At 47.5% G+C, this 22,339-nt stretch overlaps 2 pseudogenes; one reads left to right on the top strand and one right to left on the bottom strand.

Annotated features, from left to right (window-relative positions):
• Window positions 1–3,865: 3,865 nt before the first annotated feature.
• LOC142265985 (U7 small nuclear RNA) lies at window positions 3,866–3,926 on the bottom strand (annotated as a pseudogene).
• A 3,177-nt stretch (window positions 3,927–7,103) lies between these two features.
• LOC142265990 (U7 small nuclear RNA) lies at window positions 7,104–7,164 on the top strand (annotated as a pseudogene).
• The last annotated feature ends 15,175 nt before the right edge of the window (window positions 7,165–22,339 follow it).

Genomic DNA, 22,339 nt, shown 5'->3' with positions numbered 1-22,339 from the left:
ACCAGAGGGAACAGATCATGTGAAAATATCATTGTGGTGTCATTCTCAAAACCTTTGGCCATGACTGTACAGTTTGAAGCTGAGACGCGTACACCCGGCTTCATAGTGTGCATGACCCACCTCTGGGGGAGGATCCTTGGAGGAAGGAGGCGTGGTTTCCAGAAGGGGTGGAGCTATGCAGATTTCGCTCTGGTGGTCTCTTGGTGGATTCCTGTCGCCTCCTCCTGACTTGATCTCTCCGGATCATTATATATGGAGGATCTGCCGATTATTATACAGCTGTGATCTGTGATCTGGAGGGATCTTTCTATTCTGTGATGATTTCTCAGATGATGGATCTGTGCGGTGTCGTCTCCATGATATTGATGGTGATGGGGGAGGGGAGGTCGGGGAAACGCTCCATGTGACCAAGGTTTATAGCTCTTTTACTAATTGTTTAACTGCTTTTTGGCAAATGCTGAAAAGCCCAAATGTTTGTGAAGAATAGAAACGTTGTTTCTGAGGCTGATGATCACCAGTGTGATCCCTATGATTACAGCACAACATAGGGATCTGCTAAGGGAATCATCTATGGTAAATGAGACATTTGCATAGCTCCGCCTCCTTATGGGAAAAGGGCAAGTGAAGACCCTCTCTGAAAGCTTCACAGGCCCTGGAAGAATCAATGGTATCAACTAACAACCAAGTGTGACCCAAGAATGGCGATCACCGGCCGGAGGCAGCAGAGACCGGAGGATTTATTACTGCAGTGAATTATTCCTGGAAGAGATGGAAGCGTCTCACACAACGGGATCTGTAAGAAGATCCACTGCCTTCAGATCCCTCAGCATCTAAGCCTCTGTGACCGGGATCTTCTTACACAGGAGATCCCAGAGGTCACCTACTTCCTCCAAGGATCCTTATCCACAAGCCCCGTGTTACGAGTCCTGCTGCTAATAAGTCGCGTTCTCCTTTGTCCCTTTCTGTTGCAGCGTCCTGGTGGTCCCAGATCACAGTAGCGCTATTGCGATCTGCGCATGTGCATCACGTGGAGAATGCTGATTGGTCGCAGGTGACGTCACGCCACGTGGAGAACGCTGATTGGTCGTGGGTGACGTCACGCCACGTGGAGAATGCTGATTGGTCGCAGGTGACGTCACGCCACGTGGAGAACGCTGATTGGTCGCAGGTGACGTCACGCCACGTGGAGAATGCTGATTGGTCGTGGGTGACGTCACGCCACGTGGAGAATGTTGATTGGTCGCGGGTGATGTCACGCCACGTGGAGAACGCTGATTGGTCGCGGGTGACGTCACGCCACGTGGAGAATGTTGATTGGTCGCGGGTGATGTCACGCCACGTGGAGAACGCTGATTGGTCGCAGGTGACGTCACACCACGTGGAGAACGCTGATTGGTCGCGGGTGATGTCACGCCACGTGGAGAACGCTGATTGGTCGTGGGTGACGTCACGCCACGTGGAGAATGTTGATTGGTCGCGGGTGATGTCACGCCACGTGGAGAACGCTGATTGGTCGCGGGTGACGTCACGCCACGTGGAGAACGCTGATTGGTTGCGGGTGATGTCACGCCACGTGGAGAACGCTGATTGGTCGCGGGTGACGTCACCGCTGATGCGATGTCACATGTCTCTGACGCTCTGGTTGCTGATTGGCTGTGTGATCCTCCATCTTGGAGGAGGCACAGAGTCTATATAAAGCCCTGACACACGTGGCTCAGCGTCCAGTCCTCTTGGTCCATGCACAGGAGTAGACGCTCCATGCTGGTTCCTTCCTGCACCATTACTGTCACAGGTAGGTGAGTGCTATCAGTAGGATAGCGGTCTTGTACCTTGCAGCATGGCTGCTGTCCGTATCCTCGCACATTAGTGGAGTGGACTTAGGCAGGTGCTTGGTGCATGTGGCCGTGCTGGGACTTGTTGTTCCACCCCAGCTCTTAGGTTGGAGAGCTCTCCCTGTGTTGCTAGCGGTTATCTAGCAGACGTTACGTACTCTCCTGTGCTCTTGCACAAGTGATCTCATACTGTCTCTGTGAAGAGTAATGGAGACATTACAGTGCGCACTCTGTGAGTGCAGCTGTACGCTTGTTATCTCTCATACACCCCTCTGTGAGGTAACAGAGGTACCTGTCTCTGTGTGCGGTTACGGTTAGTGAGCACACGTTTATGTAGAGCTCTGTGCAGATAATAGACTCTACTACGTCCCCTTTTGGTTACTTTTGTAGTCTCCATTAGTTGTTTAGCAGATCCCTCATTTGCGTTTATGCTAATTCGGTAGTCGCTGTGAATTAAACAGTGAACGCCGTCTTTGTTAGTGCCTCTGTGACGTGACAGTGTCAGTGCTGCTTCTGTGGTACAGGTTCCCCCTCGTCCTCTGCCGTTATCAGCAGCAGGTTCCTGCACAGTGGCCCCCGATAGCCTGTGGTTATCTACTATCAGCCCCCGTTACACCTCCCTCCTCCGCTGCACTTCTCGTGAACTGTTTGTGTTTTCCTTCCTCAGGCTCTCTGACCTCCTCGGTGGGTGTGGCCAACCGCCTGGCTCCACCCCCTGGTGTGTTCCTCCAGCCCTGAGCGAGGTGACTAGGGTTTAATGTGGTTGGCTGGTGTTACCTAGTGAGGGGACAGGTGTTGTGCGGGGCTCTATCAGTCACCACCTGGCTTGTCCAGGGCGTCACAGAGACGCCTCGGTCCAGTCTCTTCTTACAGAACCTGTTGCGTGACATGTCTCCATCTGTACCGCCCCGGGGGTCTTCTGGCTGCCGAGCCGCTCAGGTCCGTGCTCGTCGGTGGGTGGCTCAAGCTCCTCCCGGACCCTGGGGTCACTTCGCTCTGAAGGGGAGTTGGCGCTACGTGTAGGGATTTCGGTGGGGGAGGTTCACGGCTGAGGCCGTGGAGTTTAAAGGTGTAAGTTCGTGACGCCACCCACGGGTTGTGGTGAATGTGGGCACCACCGCTGCCATTAACTAGGCTCCCGGGGACGGTGTTATGCAGCCTGGTGTTGACCCCTCCGTGGGCAGGGGGTGATGGTCCCGGGGCCCGGTGGTTGCGAGGTGCGGTTCTATCCCCCTCGGTGGGCTGTTGCCGTCTTTGGGTCTTGGGACGGGAAAGGACCTAAAGTCCAAACCTCAATCAGTGAATTCGACATGGCCCAGTGGCTTCTGGACCTCGTTCTGGGTCTGAGTACCCCTCCTGGTGCTCCGGTTTCCAGTTGGCTCCCCGGTTCGGTTCCGGTGGGCCACTACCCTGTCCCGGTCCCTTACGGTTCCACCAGCCGTCTTCCCAACTCCTGCAGCCGGCAACCACCATCTGCCTCATTACAAGAGGTAACTGGACTCCAACCCAGACACCTGGTGTTAGACTGTGGCAGACCTGGTCTGCACTTGAACTCCACTCCGCTGTCCAAACTCAACTCGCTTCTCTTTTTGCTTTTCCTGCCTCCGGGGCCTGTGAACTCCTCGGTGGGCGTGGCCAACCGCCAGGCTCCGCCCCCTGGTGTGAACATCAAACCCTGAGGGAGGTGACAAGGGTTTGTAGGTTGGCTGCTGTCACCTTATTAGGGGCTGGTGTTTGTGCAGGGGTCTACCTGTGACTACATGGCTAGTCCAGGGGTCACACATCCATTACCATAAGACCCCAGCGATGATGATGAGGAGACCCCGGGATGAAGCGTTACTCGCCATTCTTCTCTTATGTAGAGTCCAGCAAATCTCCGGCTCCAGGGAAATGTGTAAATATAAAAGCTCCTCACGAGATTGTTACTTCTCATCACAGATATTGTATAATGATAGATCACAGAAGATCCCACTATGAGATTTGTGATTAATGAGATCAACCTAAGAAATAACTTTTCTATTTTTCACAGACATTTGGGCTTTTCAGCACTTGCCAAAAAACAGTTAAACAAATTGTAAAAGAGCTATAAACCTGGGTCACATGGAGCGTTTCCCCGACCTCCCCTCCCCCATCACCATCAATATCATGGAGACGACACCGCACAGATCCATCATCTGAGAAATCATCACAGAATAGAAAGATCCCTCCAGATCACAGATCACAGCTGTATAATCATCAGCAGATCCTCCATGTATAATGATCCCGGAGAGACCAAGTCAGGAGGAGGTGACAGGAATCAATCAAGTGACCACAAGAGGAAAATCTGCATAGCTCCACCCCCTTGTGGAAACAACGCCTCCTTCCTCCAGAGCTCCTCCCACCCCCACAATCAGCAGCACAAGCCCTGGAGCCTCAGGGGAGGAAGATTGCTGCCTTCAATCCCAAGGAGGTGGTATACATCACAGGAGGAGTTGGGGCATATACACATCACAGGAGGGGATGGGGACATATACACATCACAGGAGGGGATGGGGATATATATGTACCGCCCCACTCTCAGCAGCCGAGCTGCTCGGATCCGGTCCTTCTGTGGGTGGCTCGAGGGTTTCCGGACCCGGGGGTCTCTCAGTCACTTCAAATGAAAAGGGGAGGGATGGTGGGTGTAGGACGTATATGTACGGGCTGAGCCGTACAGAGTTCGTGACGCCACCCACGGTATGTGGTGATATTGGACTCCACCACTGCAGTTACGGGGCACCTGGGGGAGATGTGTACCGCCCCGCGGGCTCGGCTGCGACCACCGAGCCGCTCGGATCTGTGCTCGCACTGCGAGTGGAGGCTCGAGCCTCTCACGGACCCAGGGGTCACGTCGCTCTGCAAGGGAGTTGTAGCTACACACGGGGATTTGGGGTGTTTGGATTTGAGGTGATAGTTCGTGATGCCACCCACGGGTTGTGGTGATTGTGGACACCACCGCTGCGGTGAAGGTACGGGGATCCTGGGAGCGGTGTAATGGCGCAGCTAGGTGTTGACCCCTCCGAGGGCAGGGGCTGTTGGTCCCGGGGTCCGGTGGACCGAGGCCCGGGTGCAGGGTGTAGTGTTGCGGTGCAGGGTGTAGTGTTGCGGTGCCGGGCGGCGCGGTGCCTGATGGCACTGGTGTACTCACTCTGACACAAGACACTGGAGTCGCTGGTAAACTAAACGGAGTGATGAACGGGGCCCGCAGCCGGCTGCAGCTTTTCCCAGGTTAGGTTGGTAATGTCCGCCTTTCTCCTGCACCTTTATATATGAATCTTGACTCCCGTGCCTAGGCACCGGTAGTCCGCTCCCCGACGTGTATCTGTCGTAGGAGCCCGTTTGCCCGCAGATGCTGGCCCTTTGGATCTCTGGCCCTTGGCGGTGGCACTTATCCGGAATGGTTGGGCTGTTGCCTTCAATCGGGACTTAAGTGGGAATGAACCCCTGAGGTCCAGACCGCAATCAGTTAATTTGACTATGGTGGTGGCTTCTAGCCTAGTTCGGGGTCTGAGTATCCTGTCTGGTGCTCCGGTATCCAGTTGGCTCCCCGGTTCGGTTCCGGCGGGCCACTACCCTCTCCCGCTCCCTTACGGTTCCACCGGTCGTATTCCCGGTCTCCTGCAGGCGGCCACTACTGTCTGCCTCCTTGCCAATGGTGACTGGGCTCCAACCCAGCGACCGGGGTAGTCTTTGGCAGGCCTGAGCACAGGTCTGCTTCTGGACTTGAACTTGACCCTTCCAGGGCCTGAGCTAGACGCCAACTCTCTTTCCACACAACTCCTGTTTTTCCCGCCTCCAGGCCTGTGAACTCCTCGGTGGGTGGAGCCAACCACCTGGCTCCACCCCCCCGGTGTGGACATCAAACCTGGAGGGTGGTGACAAGGCTTTTAGTTTGACTGATGTTACATAACTGGGAGGGGGGTGTGTAGTGTTGTTGTGTCTACCTGGGATGACCTGGATAGTCCAGGGCGTCACAGATATTGCGCAGCAAGTTATTAACCCGTCCGTGGGCAGAGATGGTGGCCTCGGGACCCGTTGGAGTTTGGTGGTTCAGAGAGATGGGCGAACGCAGGGTGCTGATGTACTCACTATTAGAAAAGCACACGAGTCTCTGGTAAACCAAGGTGATGGTGGTCGGTGCCCGCAGCCAGCTGCGTTCAGGTTCCCCCACCCGGCTGGTGGTCTCTGTCTTTCTCCCGCACCTGTTTAGAATGGTGGACTGCCTGTGCTTGCAACTTCAGGAGTCCGCTCCTGGCTAGTTGTCGCCTAAGGAGCTCTTTGCCCGCAGATGCTGGCCCGTGGGATCTCTGTGCCCTGGCGGTGGCCTCTTATCCCCCTCAGTGGACTGTTGCCTTCAATCGGGACTTTGGGTGGGACAGGACCTCTAGTCCTGGCCGCAATTAGTTAATTAACTAGTTGCAGTCACTTCTGGGCCTAGCTTCAGGGTCTGAGTACCCCCCTGTGTGCTATGGTTTCCGAGTCGGTTCCCCGGGTCGGTACCGGCGGAGCACTACCATGTCCCGGTCCACCTCGGTTCTACCGAGCCATCTTCCCGCCTCCTGCAGATGGAGACCGCCATCTGCCTCCTAGCCAAAGGCACCAGGGCTCCTACCCTGGTACCTGTCCAACTTAGGGTATTTGCCTCACTCAGCTCCAGCCCACTCTCTTCTCCAACTTGAACTCTAAACACAAACTGACTTTTTCCTGCCCCGAGCTATCTAAAACTCCTTGGTGGGCGTCTTTCAACCGCCTGGTTCCGCCCCCTGGCGTGTCTATCAAGCCCTTAGGAGAGTGACTAGGGTTTTAAGGGTTGGCTGTGTGTTACCTGTGGGGGAAGGGTGTAATGCGGGGCCCTATTTGTGACTACCTGGCCCGGCCAAGGCGTCACACTTCCATCCACTTCCTTGAGATTGAAGGCAGCAATCTTCCTTCCCTGAGGCTCCAGGGCTTGTGCTTCTGATTGTGGAGGTGGGAGGAGCCTTGGAGGAAGGAGGTGTGGTTTCCAGAAGGGGGTGGAGCTATGCAGATTCCCTCTGGTGGTCTCTTGGTGGATTCCTGTCGCCTCCTCCTGACTTGATCTCTCCGGATCATTATATATGGAGGATCTGCTGATTATTATACAGCTGTGATCTGTGATCTGGAGGGATCTTTCTATTCTGTGATGATTTCTCAGATGATGGATCTGTGCGGTGTCGTCTCCATGATATTGATGGTGATGGGGGAGGGGAGGTCGGGGAAACGCTCCATGTGTCTCAGGTTTATAGCTCTTTTACTATTTGTTTAACTGCTTTTTGGCAAATGCTGAAAAGCCCAAATGTCTGTGAAGAATAGAAAAGTTCTTTCTTAGGTTGATCTCATTGATCACGAATCTCATAGTGGGATCTTCTGTGATCTATCGTTATATAATCTCTGTGATGAGAAGTAACAATCTTGTGAGGAGCTTTTATAGTTACACATTTTCCTGGAGCCGGAGATTTGCTGGACTCTACATAAGAGAAGAATGGCGAGTAACGCTTCATCCCGGGGTCTCCTCATCATCATCGCTGGGGTCTTATGGTAATGGCTGGAGACGTCTCACGAGTCACACAACAGGTTCTGTAAGAAGATCCGACTGCACCGAGGCGTCTCCAGATCTCCTCAGTATCTGAGCCTCTGTGACCGGGATCTTCTCACACCTAGTTATGGAGGCCGAGATGGATCCTTGGTGCAGGAGGATCTTCTCCATCGTGAGACGCTTCCATCCACCTCCTTGACAATAAAGGAGACAAGTTTCCTCCCCTGAGGCTCCGGGGCTTGTGGATAAGGATCCTTGGAGGAAGTAGGTGACCTCTGGGATCTCCTGTGTGAGAAGATCCCGGTCACAGAGGCTTAGATGCTGAGGAATCTGAAGGCAGTGGATCTTCTTACAGATCCCGTTGTGTGAGACGCTTCCATCTCTTCCAGGAATAATTCACTGCAGTAATAAATCCTCCGGTCTCTGCTCCCTCCGGCCGGTGATCTCCATTCTTAGGTCACACTCGGTTGTTAGATGATACCATTGATTCCTCCAGGACCTGTGAAGTTTTCGGAGAGGGTCTTCACTCGCCCTTTTCCCATAAGGAGGCGGAATTATGCAAATTCCCCATTTTCCTTCAATAATTCCCTTAGTGGATCCCTATGTTGTGCTGCAGTCATAGGGATCACACTGGTGATCTTCAGCCTCAGACACTAAAATAACTTTTCTATTTTCCACAGACATTTGGGCTTTTCAGCATTTACCAAAAATCAGTTAAACAAATAGTAAAAGAGCTATAAACCTAGGTCACATGGAGCGTTTCCCCGACCTCCCCTCCCCCATCACCATCAATATCATGGAGACGACACCGCACAGATCCATCATCTGAGAAATCATCACAGAATAGAAAGATCCCTCCAGATCACAGATCACAGCTGTATAATAATCAGCAGATCCTCCATATATAATGATCCCGGAGAGATCAAGTCAGGAGGAGGCGACAGGAATCCACCAAGAGACCACCAGAGCGAAATCTGCATAGCTCCACCCCCTTCTGGAAACCACACCTCCTTCCTCCAAGGATCCACCCACCTCCACAATCAGCAGCACAAGCCCTGGAGCCTCAGGGAAGGAAGATTGCTGCCTTCAATCTCAAAGAGGTGGATGGAAGTGTGACGCCTTGGCCGGGCCAGGTAGTCACAAATGGGGCCCCGCATTACACCCTTCCCCCACAGATAACACACAGCCAACCCTTAAAACCCTAGTCACTCCCCTAAGGGCTTGATAGACACGCCAGGGGGCGGAACCAGGCGGTTGGAAGACGCCCACCTAGGAGTTTTAGATAGCCCGGGGCAGGAAAAAGTCAGTTTGTGTTTAGAGTTCAAGTTGGAGAAGAGAGTGGGCTGGAGCTGTGTGAGGCAAATACCCTAAGTTGGACAGGTGCCAGGGTAGGAGCCATGGTGCCTTTGGCTAGGAGGCAGATGGCGGTCTCCATCTGCAGGAGGCGGGAAGATGGCTCGGTAGAACCGAGGTGGACCGGGACATGGTAGTGCCCCGCCGGTACCGACCCGGGGAACCGACTCGGAAACCGTAGCACACAGGGGGGTACTCAGACCCTGAAGCTAGGCCCAGAAGTGACTGCAACTAGTTAATTAACTAATTGCGACCAGGACTAGAGGTCCTGTCCCACCCAAAGTCCCGATTGAAGGCAACAGCCCACTGAGGGGGATAAGAGGCCACCGCCAGGGCACAGAGATCCCACGGGCCAGCATCTGCGGGCAAAGGGCTCCTTAGGCGACAACTAGCCAGGAGCGGACTCCTGAAGTTGCAAGCACAGGCAGTCCACCATTCTAAACAGGTGCGGGAGAAAGACAGAGACCACCAGCCGGGTGGGGGAACCCTAACGCAGCCGGCTGCGGGCACCGACCACCATCACCTTGGTTTACCAGAGACTCGTGTGCTTTTCTAATAGTGAGTACATCAGCACCCTGCGTTCGCCCATCTCTCTGAACCACCAAACTCCAACGGGTCCCGGGGCCACCATCCCTGCCCACGGAGGGGTTAATAACTTGCTGCGCAACATCTGTGATGCCCTGGACTATCCAGGTCATCCCAGGTAGACACAACAACACTACACACCCCCCTCCCAGTTAAGTAACATCAGTCAAACTAAAAGCCTTGTCACCACCCTCCAGGTTTGATGTCCACACCGGGGGGGTGGAGCCAGGTGGTTGGCTCCACCCACCGAGGAGTTCACAGGCCTGGAGGCGGGAAAAACAGGAGTTGTGTGGAGAGAGAGTTGGCGTCTAGCCTGGAAGGGTCAAGTTAAAGTCCAGAAGCAGACCTGTGCTCAGGCCTGCCAGAGACTACTCCGGTGGCTGGGTTGGAGCCCAGTCACCATTGGCAAGGAGGCAGACAGTAGTGGCCGCCTGCAGGAGACCGGGAATACGACCGGTGGAACCGTAAGGGAGCGGGAGAGGGTAGTGGCCCGCCGGAACCGAACTGGGGAGCCAACTGGATACCGGAGCACCAGACAGGATACTCAGACCCCGAACTAGGCTAGAAGCCACCACCATAGTCAAATTAACTGATTGCGGTCTGGACCTCAGGGGTTCATTCCCACTTAAGTCCCGATTGAAGGCAACAGCCCAACCATTCCGGATAAGTGCCACCGCCAAGGGCCAGAGATCCAAAGGGCCAGCATCTGCGGACAAACGGGCTCCTACGACAGATACATGTCGGGGAGCGGACTACCGGTGTCTAGGCACAGGAGTCAAGATTCACATATAAAGGTGCAGGAAAAAGGCGGACATTACCAACCTAACCTGGGAAAAGCTGCAGCCGGCTGCGGGCCCCGTTCATCACTCCGTTTAGTTTACCAGCGACTCCAGTGTCTTGTGTCAGAGTGAGTACACCAGTGCCATCAGGCACCGCGCCGCCCGGCACCGCAACACTACACCCTGCACCGCAACACTACACCCTGCACCCGGGCCTCGGTCCACCGGACCCCGGGACCAACAGCCCCTGCCCTCGGAGGGGTCAACACCTAGCTGCGCCATTACACCGCTCCCGGGATCCCCGTACCTTCACCGCAGCGGTGGTGTCCACAATCACCACAACCCGTGGGTGGCGTCACGAACTATCACCTCAAATCCAAACACCCCAAATCCCCGTGTGTAGCTCCAACTCCCTTGCAGAGCGACGTGACCCCTGGGTCCGTGAGAGGCTCGAGCCACCACTCGCAGTGCGAGCACAGATCCGAGCGGCTCGGCGGTCGCAGCCGAGCCCGCGGGGCGGTACACATCTCCCCCAGGTGCCCCGTAACTGCAATGGTGGAGTCCAATATCACCACATACCGTGGGTGGCGTCACGAACTCTGTACAGCTCAGCCCGTACATATACGTCCTACACCCACCATGCCTCCCCTTTTCATTTGAAGTGACTGCGAGACCCCCGGGTCCGGAGACCCTCGAGCCACCCACAGAAGGACCGGATCCGAGCAGCTCGGCTGCTGAGAGTGGGGCGGTACATATATGTCCCCATCCCCTCCTGTGATGTGTATATGCCTGTAAAAACATTAAAATTAATACATCTAGTTATCAAATATTTCATAGTAAGACATATACGTTCACAGTTCTGTTTATGTTGGAGGGCATAGTTTATTAATTAAGTTTTTATAAGGAGAAGTATTAAAATATCTATATTGAGTATACTTGAGTACTGACATGGAAGGATATATATAAATCCTTCCCGAAGCTTCTAGAAGATTATGTCATATGAACTATATTCAACTAGAACACCCTATATGGACTGAACAGCTGGTATATAATACACGATGGAGGGGGCCACTGCTCGCTCCTCCACATTGCCTGCGGTCAGACGACTCCAGTGCTGCAAGATGAGATACGCTGTCCGGCCTAAGAGATGACACCCCCTGCTTTGCCATTCAGGACCCAAAGAGAGATGGGTAAAGATTTCCCATTGATCAGTATGGACTAAATTAACTCTTTTTACCTAAGCTAACAAAGTATATTATTTTTCCTTTCTGTAACTGAACCCTGGCAACCATTTTTAAATAGATAAAATACATTTATTTTTTTACATTTTTGAAGTTTCTTTCTTTCATGCGCTTTTACGTATTTGAAGAAAAATATATTTAAGAGTATATTTTTTAACATTTGGTGAGCCACCCATTCGTAATTTTTTTTTACATTTTTGTTGTTCCTTCACTTTGCATAAGGGGGGTCGAGGTATCTCCTGCAAAGGATCAGGAATCGACAATTTATAAAAAATCACGCAGAACCTAGGAAATACGTATAAGTCAAGTTGCATGAATGTTTTTTTTAATGAACTTTAAAGTCTTTACAAAGCTACAGAAGATACGTATTTTTTGAGCAAGAAAGATAAAGTCAGTCCAGAAGAAGTATTGGACGTGCTGAGCAATGTGAATCAAGTCTTAGAGGATCATCCATCAGGTCATCTGATCATTTCAGGTAAGAAAATGGATTTTATCTCTTCATATGTTAAGCAAAGTAAACTTCAGTTTACTTATTCAGATATTTCTAATGTGGAGGAGATTTGGTTACGCTTTTATGAGGAGTGTGAACTTGAGAATTCACGTATAGAATGTGCAAGGTCTTTTAATAGAGAGAAACAGAAAATCAGAAATGTCTGTCATTTAGTCTATGATTTTCACAAGTTAATCGTAGAGAAATGTAAAAATGGTGGAAATAGACAACCTGAATTGTCAGGAGAGTCAGTGACAGAGAAATCCAAAGACTGCTTAGAACTTGGAATGTCAGTCAGTGATATTGTGAATTCTGACTGTAATGTTGGCTGTAATTTTGCAAATCAGAATCTTGATAATGGCGGCAGACATGTGCTACGTAATCAAGGTCATTTTCAGGACACTGGGAATGAAGCAGGAAATGACGTAGAGAAGCCAGAAGGGGGAGGAGCCAGAGTGGGACACGTGCAGAAAGGACACGTGCAGAAAGGACACGTGGAGAGAGAAAATGGCGACGATCAGTTTCTAAAAATAGAACAGACAAATTTAGGAATTAAACTTAGGAAGAGTCTATTGGACATATGCAAATTAATTCCCGCATATAATCCTAAAATACATGTTTGCAGAAATTCAGAGATATTTGAAAGTTCCGTTGAGAAGTTAAATTTAACCAATAGTGAGACGAATCAGTTATTCCGTATGTGGTTACCTCAGCATTTTTTTAGACAATTGGCATTAAAAAAGTCTTCTGACAATGAGACATTTGATTGTTCAAATGATAACGATATCATAAGGCTGAAAAATCTCATCTTCTGTGCAAGGAATGAATCTGATCCAAATTATGAGATGTTAAAGGAATTACAAATTGAACAGAATGAGAGTACGTTCTCATTTATGTCCGTTTTTGAACGTTTGTATAGGGCGGTCATTCCAAATGTCAGATTGGATGGAATGATACGTTTATTCATCAAGAAATTTCATTTCCTTGACAATGCAGCCTGTGCGGTGGCATTAAATAAAAAGTCCCTATTCGAATGTACGACATTTATCGATTTTGTTAGAAGTCGCCAAAGTCAATCAAAACAGAAATTAATTAATTCTGAAAAACCAATACAAAAAAAGGAGAGTTTTTGTGAAAAACCATCAGTGTCTCCCAGATCCAGATATTTCTGTGACAGGGTGTATGAAATTCGGAGGAAGATGCATACGTGTTACAAACCATACAATCCACCCCAATTTTTGTCATCTAAAAGTCTTTTTCCACAGGAAAAACCCTTGTCACCAGTGAAGGGATCGGTCACTGGGATTGAGGATTCCAGACAAATGATGAGTAAAAGTTTTGAAAGACAGAAACAGGTGTCTTGTGCAGATTCTTTCCCTGGGTTAGGATTTGATAGTCCGCGACAGCTGGGTGGTCTTTCAGAGAGAGACATTCTCTCTCATTTAACAGAAAACCTTGAATTACATAAGTTCCGAGATTCCTATAAGTTTAAAGTGAATTTAATAAAGCGAATCTTTGAAGAAAAAATTAGGTATCGTCTTCAGTTAAATAAAGTGGATTTCTGGGTAAATTAATTTATTGTTTGATAAATATGTTTATTCATATACAGTGAATCTATCTATATATATATATATATATATATATATATATTAAAGGTAGTGACAGTAAATTAAGGTCATATTTTCATTTAGTAAATGATAGTTTAATGTTATAAATTAATAATTTGATCTCTGTATATGAATAATAATATTTAAAATAAAATAATAAGAGAAAGTAACAGATTTTAAGTGTTTCATTTTTATCATGAATATGATAATAATTTTATTCTTTTATTTCCCTCAGAATTTATCAGTAAAGCAGATTGATGAAGTATTAACTTTTTATTTATACATTTGTTCTGATCCTCAATCAGGTAACATATATTTTATTGGGTAAGGATAATCGCAAAAGTACGATTAATAATAATAATTATTATTTTCTCAGGTACCAATTGCTAGACAACTATTACTTTAACGTTTCTTTTATGAATATACATGCATCTTCTTTAGAGTTATTAGAAATGTAATCTGAGCTTTGGAGTGTAGTAAAACTGCTTGCTGTTTTGGAATGGTGTTCTTTGCACGTACCAGAGCATGTGACTTTTGAATTACTAAAGCTAATAATAAATGTCTGTCGGTTCCATGGTCAAATGTACAGTATGTAATACATTGGAATTTGTATTTTTCAAGAAGTACTTCAAATTAGTAACATAATTTTTGAAATGCGCATAGAATACTTGGAAAAAAGGGATATGTATTTGTCAGTTTCTATGTAGGAGTATATGTTAAAGAACCATGGCAGTCTTGTGTGCATAGATGTGTCTATGAATGATTGATTGTTTGAGCAGCTGCTAAAGTCAAAGTACTTGGATCCAGAAAAAAAAAAAAAAGGGAATTTTTGTTTTAACTTCGAGGTTATAATATATATGTATGTATACTATTAGAATAAATAGGTTATAGTACATAAGTATAAATGAAGGAATTTATACCGGATATATATATATTATTTTTAGACATATTTCTTTAATATAGAGATGTTAGGATCTTTTGTGTTAAGTCACTTCTTTTACTGATACATAGATTGGTAATCATTTTTCTTTTCAAATATGGAAGTGAGATTTATAATATGGTGTTGAAGATATACAACACAAATTTTAATTTAATTTAATCTAAACATATTAATTTTTATAATATCATATTTCATGATATTGAAAGGGGGAGGTTTGGTCTCAATCACACATTTTATATTTGATAAATATATGTGTTTACAGGATACTTTAATAATTAATATTTCAAGTACAAAGGAAGAATTGGGAAAAAAAAATATATATATATATTTGATGTATATGATAATGCATTTATATACTAAGAGAAGTGTATTATTTGCAAGGTTACATGACTTAATTACAGATATAATAGGTATGGTAATCCTATAAGATACTGGTAACATTAAGGTTATGTATTATTTAAGACATAGGTGTTATATACATAGAAGGCCTTATTTTTATTTCAATTTTTATTTTTATTCCGATTTTCATTTTTCCTTTGATTCCTATTTTTTATATTAATTATTATTTAATATTCACATTTTTAATCAAAATCTTAATTCTATAATTTTTATTTTTTCTTCAGATTTTAAATATCTCAATTGAGAAAACACTTCAATATTTAGTTCAGTAATATCTAATATAAGAATATTACTTTATTAAATATGAATCATATTAAAAGGGAAAAGTTCCACTTTTTTGGAAGAAAAGATACTTCCTTCATCAATATATACAATTGTTTACTTTCTGGTAATACATTATTTTTATATTAGTATGTTAACACAATAAGGATGAAATATTACTTATAGTTACACATTTTCTTATAGTAGGTTATTTAATAAATAATAGACAAATCAAATAAATTAAATTAGAGTAATAAAGATGGAAGATCAAGGTACATCTAGGTTTACCTTCCTATATTTACAAATAATATATATTATATTTTTAATCAATAATAATTTATAATGGGTATTATTGTGTTTTGATGAAATCATCCAGTCTTTTCCAAAAGGTTATTTGCTTTGGTTTATAATTTTACAAATGATCTAACTAAAAAGCCACATTGTTGCCTTTCATATTTATAATATGATACATGTTATAGGTACACATTATATTGTTTCATATTTTATATTATATTTTGGTTACATTCAACACATTGCCACCTATGGGTTTGTAAGGGTAATACACCAATGACAAAAAAGGTCATTACAAGAAAATACTATTGTCTATACCATTATGCAGTATTTTATCATTCTGAGTATCAATTATATTAATACTTCTACGATAATAATAATGACATGGTATTATAGTATTAGAGTTATGATATGCTGTGACATTTATTAGTGATAGTTATTGCCATATTTGGTATCTAGATTAGGGAATGAAGTCTTCAATCAAGATTATAGAAGATAAAAAGACTTTATAATTATCCTAAAGTTAAAAGGGATTCTGCAAAAAGGTCCAAAAGGTAACGTCTCAAATAAGACTGTGAAACATACAAAATACACTTACCGCGTTTGCACTTCAGAAACACAATGGTCCTATGGTTCAAGGATGGACAATGACACATGGTCTGTGCATTAAGACCTCCCTAAAGTTACTAAGAAGAGCAATGACGTGTTAAAGTTAACCCCTGTCGTGCTGACCAAGAACGTCTTAACATCTGTTCCAAGATTTGACAACAGGCAGCACGGAGGATAAAGGTGACTAATGTAAATTACACTGCACAGACATCAAAGACTTTTGCTATTCTTCTACACTCATGAACTGTGGTTTATCAACATTGGCTATGGACTTTGTAATAAAAAATAAAGTTTATGGACTCTGATCTAACAATGATAAACGCAATATGGGACTGTAAATTGGTAACCATTCATTTTATCAAAGGATTTATTTCTAAGAGACTGTGTTTATGCCGGATTACATCGGAGATAAGAAGACATCAACTCAGAGGACATCATATGGTGACCGGATTTGTTTTTTGCATTTCTTTTTAGGTCTAGCGAAGTATAGTTATATATTTTTATATGATTGATCAGTCATGGCCTATCATAACATTATCCACATTATTATATTATTGAACTTACAACATGAATAATGCAAATTAATTATTATTCATCATTATTATTGATATTAATATATCATCACCAAATAAGGAAAGAAGATTTGTTATTTTAATAATGTATTAATTAATTATCGGGGTTACTCCACCCGCTTCAAGGGGGGTTTGTAAAAACATTAAAATTAATACATCTAGTTATCAAATATTTCATAGTAAGACATATACGTTCACAGTTCTGTTTATGTTGGAGGGCATAGTTTATTAATTAAGTTTTTATAAGGAGAAGTATTAAAATATCTATATTGAGTATACTTGAGTACTGACATGGAAGGATATATATAAATCCTTCCCGAAGCTTCTAGAAGATTATGTCATATGAACTATATTCAACTAGACACCCTATATGGACTGAACAGCTGGTATATAATACACGATGGAGGGGGCTACTCGCTCGCTCCTCCACATTGCCTGCGGTCAGACGACTCCAGTGCTGCAAGATGTGACGCGCTGTCCGGCCTAAGAGATGCCACCCCCTGCCTTGCCATTCAGGACCCAAAGAGAGATGGGTAAAGATTTCCCATTGATCAGTATGGACTAAATGAACTCTTTTTACCTAAGCTAACAAAGTATATTATTTTTCCTTTCTGTAACTGAACCCTGGCAACCATTTTTAAATAGATAAAATACATTTATTTTTTTACATTTTTGAAGTTTCTTTCTTTCATGCGCTTTTACGTATTTGAAGAAAAATATATTTAAGAGTATATTTTTTAACAATGCCCCAACTCCTCCTGTGATGTATACCACCTCCCTGGGATTGAAGGCAGCAATCTTCCTCCCCTGAGGCTCCAGGGCTTGTGCTGCTGATTGTGGGGGTGGGATGAGCTCTGGAGGAAGGAGGCGTTGTTTCCACAAGGGGATGGAGCTATGCAGATTTTCCTCTGGTGGTCTCTTGGTGGATTCCTGTCACCTCCTCCTGACTTGGTCTCTCCGGGATCATTATATATGGAGGATCTGCTGATCATTATACAGCTGTGATCTGGAGGGATCTTTCTATTCTTTGATGATTTCTCAGATGATGGATCTGTGCGGTGTCGTCTCCATGATATTGATGGTGATGGGGGAGGGGAGGTCGGGGAAACGCTCCATGTGACCCAGGTTTATAGCTCTTTTGCTGTTTGTTTAACTGCTTTTTGGCAAATGCTGAAAAGCCCAAATGTCTGTGAAAAATAGATAAGTTATTTCTTAGGTTGATCTCATTGATCACAAATCTCATAGTGGGATCTTCTGTGATCTATCGTTATATAATATTAGTAATGAGAAGTAACAATCTCGTGAGGAGCTTTTATATTCACACATTTTCCTGGAGCCGGAGATTTGCTGGACTCTACATAAGAGAAGAATGGCGAGTAACGCTTCATCCCGGGGTCTCCTCATCATCATCGCTGGGGTCTTATGGTAATGGATGTGTGACCCCTGGACTAGCCATGTAGTCACAGGTAGACCCCTGCACAAACACCAGCCCCTAATAAGGTGACAGCAGCCAACCTACAAACCCTTGTCACCTCCCTCAGGGTTTGATGTTCACACCAGGGGGCGGAGCCTGGCGGTTGGCCACGCCCACCGAGGAGTTTACAGGCCCGGAGGCAGGAAAAACAAAAAGAGAAGCGAGTTGAGTTTGGACAGTGGAGTGGAGCTCAAGTGCAGACCAGATCTGCCACAGTCTAACACCAGGTGTCTGGGTTGGAGTCCAGTTACCTCTTGTAATGAGGCAGACGGTGGTTGCCGGCTGCAGGAGTTGGGAAGACGGCTGGTGGAACTGTAAGGGACCGGGACAGGGTAGTGGCCCACCGGAACCGAACCGGGGAGCCAACTGGAAACCGGAGCACCAGGAGGGGTACTCAGACCCAGAACGAGGTCCAGAAGCCACTGGGCCACGTCGAATTCACTGATTGAGGTTTGGACCTTAGGTCTTTTCCCGTCCCAAGACCCAAAGACGGCAACAGCCCACCGAGGGGGAGGGGGATAGAACCGCACCTCGCAACCACCGGGCCCCGGGACCATCACCCCCTGCCCACGGAGGGGTCAACACCAGGCTGCATAACACCGTCCCCGGGAGTCTAGTTAATGGCAGCGGTGGTGCCCACATTCACCACAACCCGTGGGTGGCGTCACGAACTTACACCTATAAACTCCACGGCCTCGGCCGTGAACCTTCCCCACCGAAATCCCTACACGTAGCGCCAACTCCCCTTCAGAGCGAAGTGACCCCAGGGTCCGGGAGGAGCTCGAGCCACCCACCGACGAGCACGGACCCGAGCGGCTCGGCAGCCAGGAGAGTCCCGGCGCGGTACAGATGGAGACGTGTCACGCAACAGGTTCTGTAAGAAGAGACTGGACCGAGGTGTCTCTGTGACGCCCTGGACAAGCCAGGTGGTGACTGATAGAGCCCCGCACAACACCTGTCCCCTCACTAGGTAACACCAGCCAACCACATTAAACCCTAGTCACCTCGCTCAGGGCTGGAGGAACACACCAGGGGGCGGAGCCAGGTGGTTGGCCACGCCCACCGAGGAGGTCAGAGAACCTGAGGAAGGAAAACCACAAACAGTTCACGAGAAGTGCAGCGGAGGAGGGAGGTGTAACGGGGGCTGATAGTAGATAACCACAGGCTATCGGGGGCCACTGTGCACGAACCTGCTGCTCATAATGGCAGAGGACGAAGGGGAACCTGTGCCACAGAAGCAGCACTGACACTGTCACAGAGGCACTAACAAAGACGGCGTACACTGATTAATTCACAGCGACTACCGAATTAGCATAAACGCAAATGAGGGATATGCTAAACAACTAATGGAGACTACAAAAGTAACCAAAAGGGGACGTAGTAGAGTCTATTATCTGCACAGAGCTCTACATAAACGTGTGCTCACTAACCGTAACCGCACACAGAGACAGGTACCTCTGTTACCTCACAGAGGGGTGTATGAGAGATAACAAGCGTATGGCTGCACTCACACAGTGCGCACTGTAATGTCTCCATTACTCTTCACAGACAGTATGAGATCACTTGTGCAAGAGCACAGGAGAGTACGTAACGTCTGCTAGATAACCGCTAGCAACAAAGGGAAAGCTCTCCAACCTAAGAGCTGGGGTGGAACAACAAGTCCCAGCATGGCCACATGCAGCAAGCACCTGCCTAAGTCCACTCCACTAATGTGCGAGGATACGGACAGCAGCCATGCTGCAAGGTACAAGAACTATCCTACTGATAGCACTCACCTACTTGTGACTGTAATGGTGCAGGAAGGAACCAGCATGGAGCGTCTACTCCTGTGCATGGCCCAAGAGGACTGGACGCTGAGCAACGTGTGTCAGGGCTTTATATAGACTCTGTGCCTCCCCCAAGATGGAGGATCACACAGCCAATCAGCAACCAGAGCGTCAGAGACAAGTGACATCGCATCAGCGGTGACGTCACCCGCGACCAATCAGCGTTCTCCACGTGGTGTGACGTCACCTGCGACCAATCAGCATTCTCCACGTGGCGTCACGTCACCCGCGACCAATCAGCATTCTCCACGTGATGCACATGCGCAGATCGCAATAGCGCTACTGTGATTTGGGACCACCAGGACGCTGCAACAGAAAGGGACAAAGGAGAATGCGAGTTATTAGCAGCAGGACTCGTAACACGGGGCTTGTAGATAAGGATCCTTGGAGGAAGTAGGTGACCTCTGGGATCTCCTGTTTGAGAAGATCCCGGTCACAGAGGCTTAGATCCTAAGGGATCTGAAGGCAGTGGATCTTCTTACAGATCCCGTTGTGTGAGACGCTTCCATCTCTTCCAGGAATAATTCACTGCAGTAATAAATCCTCCGGTCTCTGCTGCCTCCGGCCGGTGATCGCCATTCTTGGGTCACACTCGGTTGTTAGTTGATACCATTGATTCTTCCAGGACCTGTGAAGCTTTCGGAGAGAATCTTCACTCGCCCTTTTCCCATAAGGAGGCGGAGCTATGCAAATTCCCCATTTCTGCTTCACAAACGGATCCCTTTGTTGTGCCACAGTCACTTGGATCACACTGGTGATCATCAGTCTCAACCACAATAATAAATATTTTTTCTATTCTTCACAGACATTTGAGCTTTTCAGCATATGCCAAAAAGCAATTAAACAAATAGTAAAAGAGCTATGAACCTGGGTCACATGGAGCGTTTCCCCGACCTCCCCTCCCCCATCACCATCAATATCATGGAGACGACACCGCACAGATCCATCATCTGAGAAATCATCACAGAATAGAAAGATCCCTCCAGATCACAGCTGTATAATAATCAGCAGATCCTCCATATATAATGATCCCGGAGAGATCAAGTCAGGAGGAGGCGACAGGAATCCACCAAGTGACCACCAGAGGGGAATCTGCATAGCTCCACCCCCTTGTGGAAACCACGCCTCCTTCACTCAAGGCTCCTCCCACCTCCATAATCAGAAGCACAAGCCCTGGACGCTTGCCCGTGGGATCTCTGAGCCGTAGCGGTGGCCTGTTATCCCCCTCGGTGGGCTGTTGCCTTCAATCAGGACTTTGGGTGGGACAGAATCTCTAGTCCTGGCCGCAATCAGTTAATTAACCAGTTCCAGTCGCTTCTGGACCTAGCTTCAGGGTCTGAGTACCCCCCTGTGTGCTCCGGTTCCCGAGTTGGTTCCCTGGGTCAGTATCGGCGGGCTACAACCCTGTCCCGGTCCACAACGGTTCCACCGAGCCGTCTTCGGCTAGTTTCACACTTGCGCTATTTTGATGCAAACGGAATCCGTCACTAATGTAGTACAGTTCATTTATTTACAGTGGAAGCGCGTTACTATGGCGCGTGTGTGTGTCATGCAGTACCGCTTGTGTCCACACGATGTCGCGCTTCCACTGTAAATAAATGAACAGTACTACATTACTGACGGATTCCGTTTGCATCAAAATAGCGCAAGTGTGAGTGGGCCCTTCCCGGCTCCTGCAGACGGAGACCGCCGTCTTTCTCCTAGCCACAGGCACCAGGGCCCCTACCCTGGCACCTGTCAGTTTGTCCTCAGGCCCAGACACAGGCCTGACCTCCACTCCAACTGAACTGAACTGACTTTTCCCCGCCCCGGGCTGTGCAAAACTCCTCGGTGAGCGTCTTCCAACCGCCTGGCTCCGCCCCCTGGTGTGTCTATCAAGCCCTTAGGGGGTGACTAGGGTTTCTAGGTTGGCTGTGTGTTACCTGTGAGGGAAGGGTGTAATGCGGGGCCCTATTTGTGACTTGTAAGGTCCCACTCACACTTGCGCTATTTTCACGCAAACGGACTCCGTCACTACTGTATTACAGCTCATTTATTTACAGTGTAAGCGCGACACCATGTGGACACATGCGGGTAGTGCATGAGTCATGCTGTCGCTCTTCCACTGTAAATAAATGAACTGTAAACATTAGTGACGGAGTCCGTTTGCGTTGAAACAACGCAGATGTGAAACCAGCCTAACAATCTCTCTCCCCTGAGGCTCCAGGGCTTGTGCTGCTGGTTGTGGAGGTGGGCGGATCCGTGGAGGAAGGAGCCGTGGTTTCCACAAGGGGGTGGAGCTATGCAGATTTCCTCTGGTGGTCACTTGGTGGATTCCTGTCGCCTCCTCCTGACTTGATCTCTCCGGGATCATTATATATGGAAGATCTGCTGATTATTATACAGCTGTGATCTGGAGGGATCTTTCTATTCTGTGATGATTTCTCAGATGATGGATCTGTGCGGTGTCGTCTCCATGATATTGATGGTGATGGGGGAGGGGAGGTCGGGGAAACGCTCCATGTGACC

The sequence above is a fragment of the Anomaloglossus baeobatrachus genome, unplaced genomic scaffold, assembly GCF_048569485.1.
Source record: "Anomaloglossus baeobatrachus isolate aAnoBae1 unplaced genomic scaffold, aAnoBae1.hap1 Scaffold_2804, whole genome shotgun sequence".
In the NCBI taxonomy this organism is placed as follows: domain Eukaryota; kingdom Metazoa; phylum Chordata; class Amphibia; order Anura; family Aromobatidae; genus Anomaloglossus; species Anomaloglossus baeobatrachus.
This window is presented reverse-complemented; position numbering and strand designations above follow the sequence as displayed.